The 3,741-nt window shown below is 45.6% G+C and overlaps 1 pseudogene; it reads left to right on the top strand.

The window, feature by feature from the left end:
• Nucleotides 1-2,087: 2,087 nt before the first annotated feature.
• On the top strand, nucleotides 2,088-2,680 carry LOC101993708 (annotated as a pseudogene).
• The last annotated feature ends 1,061 nt before the right edge of the window (nucleotides 2,681-3,741 follow it).

Raw genomic sequence — 3,741 nt, 5'->3', positions numbered from 1 at the left:
CCTTAAAGCTCTGTGGCCCCCTGATGGGGGAGAGTCTTCTGTTTTGTGTTAATTTCATTGGATAAAGAGACTGCCTTGGCCCTTTAATAGGACAGAAAATTAGGTAGGCGGAGTAGACTGAACAGAATTCTGGGAGAAAGAAAGATGAGTCAGGCAGTTTCCATGATTCTCCCACCTGACACAGATGCAGGTTAAGATCTTTCCTGGTAAGCCACACCTCGTGGGGCTACACAGATTATTAAAAATGGGTTACTCGAGATGTGAGAGTTACCCAATAATAGGCTGGAACTAATGGACCAGGCAGTGTTTAAAAGAATACAGTTTCCACGTAATTATTTCGGGTGTAAAGCTAACCAGGTGGAGGGACACAGCCTGCAGCTCCTCACTACAGCCCCCTACTGGCACCTTCTGTTTCATATGCAAATGTGTTCATCCATGGGGGCCATTCTCATTCAAACTAAGCCACATATTAACCAGGATAAGAGTAGAGGAAACTCTTGGGTAGCATCTCCTGAGATCTGTCTGTTGATGTCCCTATCCTTCTGCTCTCCTTGCATTTTCAAAGAGCAGATGGCACCACTGTTTCTCTTGAAAGTTGCAAACCTGAACTTCCATAAAGATGTCTGGAAGACAAAAGAGACCCTTGTACTCCAATTTCATCTACAAAGAAGTTTCTTTTGTGGAGCCCCTCACCTAGAAGAGCACTGTTTGGCTCTCTGCACCCACTTGGATATTTGATATCACCTCACAAGATCAGAATGAGCTAGATAGTCTCAGAAAAAGAACAAATAACAGGCACACCTCTCAATTCTCATTGGGAGACAGAACACACAAAACCATCAATGGTCTGCCTTATGTGACAATGGAAGTCTGACCACAGTGGCAACCTGTCAACCAAGCCATGCCACAGCCTCTGTGCCAACTTGCTGAAAGATATGGGACATTCAATGTTAGTGTCTTCCAACCCCTGACTATCATAGACACAGTAGTCAATGTGAACATAAGTCCTGGACCAGCACAGGGCACTATGTAATTTAGGGAGTGCCCATCAATCAACTCCTTGTGTTGAGAAAGCCATCTAAACAAGCAAAGGGTGATTTTCATAGTTTTCTCATGAGGACTTGAAAAGCAGGGGAATAGCAAACTGTGTGACTCTAACATCATGATCTGTTTCCTGTCATGGTGAAGCTGAATGGGATGACTCTAACATCATGATCTGTTTCCTGTCATGGTGAAGCTGAATGGGAGGCAAGTGGGCAGGTAGCCAGAGAATTCAGGCTGAGTACCATGGAAAATTAGAATGTGACACATATGTCTGGTTGGCTCTCCTCAAGCAAAGGTTGTCTATCCAGAGACAATGTGAAAGAAATCTGTTTCTAATAGACAAGGTCATAGAATCCTTGAGGGACACCCTCCAATAAAGCCAGGCCACTTCCTTTCAAAGACTTGAAGGCACCAACCCCATCTGCCCTTCTGGATTACCTCAGAAAAGCATGTGGTTACTTCTCTGCCCCTTTCAGACAGCAAATCCACACTACTCATCTTCACACAAGTCAAGAAAAAATGATTTTTGTTTTTTGACCAAACTTCCTGATTCCCCAGGCTGCTCATCATGGCAGGAAATGGATAATAACCTTTGCAGGCACTCATGAACACTTTCAACCATGAACTTTTTTGCTTCCCATAGAGAGCTACAACAGGGGATCAACCACCACACAGGGTCAATTATTCATTTGTTCTGTTGACAATAGCTCCTGAGAGATATCATAAGATGAGAATGTAACCATCAAATTGCCCTCCTAGTGACAGGAATGATTCACCCCACCAAGTGGGTGGTCTTCAAACATGAAAGCATGAACTCAGAACCAGCTGCCACATAAAAGCCTTGCATGCCAGTGTGAGGATATCATCCTACCTCTAAAGAGATGGAAGGGAGAAGTCCTTGACAATTTACCAGTTCAAGGAGAATGTCTCAGGAAGCAAAGTAAGTGTGACACTTGAGAACCCCTCCTACTCACACAGGAGTGAACACTGGCAGTGCTCCAGAAGACACATATGAGCCCAGACACACACGACAGCTGGGAGTCATGAAGAAAAGGGAAGAGAGTCAGATCCTGGTAGCAGCTGCAATGACTCAGTTCTTCTCTAGCTCTCCCTGTCTCCCTTTAACTTCCAGAAACAGGGCCTGTGGAGTGGTTGTCTCTGATGGTGTCATCAAGGTGTTCAATGACAGAAAGTGCGCAAGTCTTCAATGACAGAAGAAGTGAAGAAACGCAAGAAGGCTGTACTCTTCTGCCTGAGTGAGGACAAGAAGAACATCATCCTGGAGGAGGGTAAGGAGACCCTGGTAGGAGATGTGGGGCAGACTGTGGGTGATCTCTACACCACCTTTTTCAAGATGCTGCCAGACAAGGACTGCTGCTAAGCTCTCTATGATGCCACCTTGGAGACCAAGGAGAGCAAGAAGGAGGACCTGGTGTTCATCTTCTGGGCCCCTGAGAGTGCACCGCTGAAGAGCAAAATGATCTACACCAGCTCCAAGGATGCCATCAAGAAGAAGCTGACAAGAATCAAGCATGAATTACAAGCAAACTGTTACGAGGAGGTCAAGGACCGCTGCACCCTGGCAGAGAAACTAGGTGGCAGTGCCATCATCTCCCTGGAAGGCAAGCTTTTGTGAGTTTCCTCCAGCCCCCTGCCTGGAGCATCTAGTAGCTCTAGACCTGCTCATGGGTGTTGCAGACTGCCCCTTTCCTGCCAGACATGAGGGGCTGGGGGTCCCAACAGGGTGAGGGTAATCCCTTCACCCCAGTTGCCAAATGTTCCCCCCACCCCCTGGGCCATCCTTCCCCTCCAGCCTGATGGTTTTGGCCTTCCCAAACTGCTTTTGATCTTCTGATTCCTCTTGGGTTGAAGCAGACCAAGTCACCCAGGCACCCAGTTTTGGTGGAATCTGACCTATTTTTTTAATGACACCCATATTCCTTATTCCCCCACCCCATGCTGCCAACTATAACCACAATAGTGACTCTGTGCTTGTCTGATTAGTTCTGTGTGTAAATGAAATGTGGAAATGATCCTCCCTTGCCAGCTGGTTGCCCTCCCCTTCCCCTTGTTCTCAGCCACTCATGAAAACAGGACCAGTAAGGGACCTTCAATTTAAAAAAAATTAAAAAAAACAATAAAAAGGCTAATTAACAAAAAAAAAGAAAAGGGAAGAGAAAAAAAACATGGGTGAAGGTTTTATCTTTCATAAATGAATATTCTTATGTGCAGGAACTATTTCTCAACCTGCGATAACTGTGATTTTGTTCACAGCATTCTAGCTAAAAGCTCCTGTGTTTTCAATTTCCTTTTTGTCTCTTCAGATGAGTCTGCTGAAAATCACATGTCACTTGAATCTGTGAAGAGAAGAAGGGTAACCTGTTGTAAGCTGCCTCTTGGGGACCACAACAGAATGTTAGCTCATAGCTTTGTGTGGAACCCTTTCCCACACTGTCTCAGTACTATGGACCTTATGGCTACTTTTCACTGGATGGTGGCACTATGTTCCACTCTCCAGAGTTGAAACTGATGGAGGAAGGTGATTGGTTAAAAAATAAAGAAACTGCTTGGCCCTCATAAGTTAGAACATAGGTGGGTGGAGTAAACAGAACAGAATGCTGGGAGGAAGAGGAAGTGAGGTAAGACACCTCAGAAAGATGCCATGCTCCCCTCTCCTGGGCAGACGTGATGCAGCTC

This window comes from Microtus ochrogaster, unplaced genomic scaffold (assembly GCF_000317375.1).
Source record: "Microtus ochrogaster isolate Prairie Vole_2 unplaced genomic scaffold, MicOch1.0 UNK238, whole genome shotgun sequence".
NCBI lineage: Eukaryota > Metazoa > Chordata > Mammalia > Rodentia > Cricetidae > Microtus > Microtus ochrogaster.
Note: the sequence above shows the minus strand (reverse complement) of the source record. Positions and strands in the feature narration are given on the sequence as shown.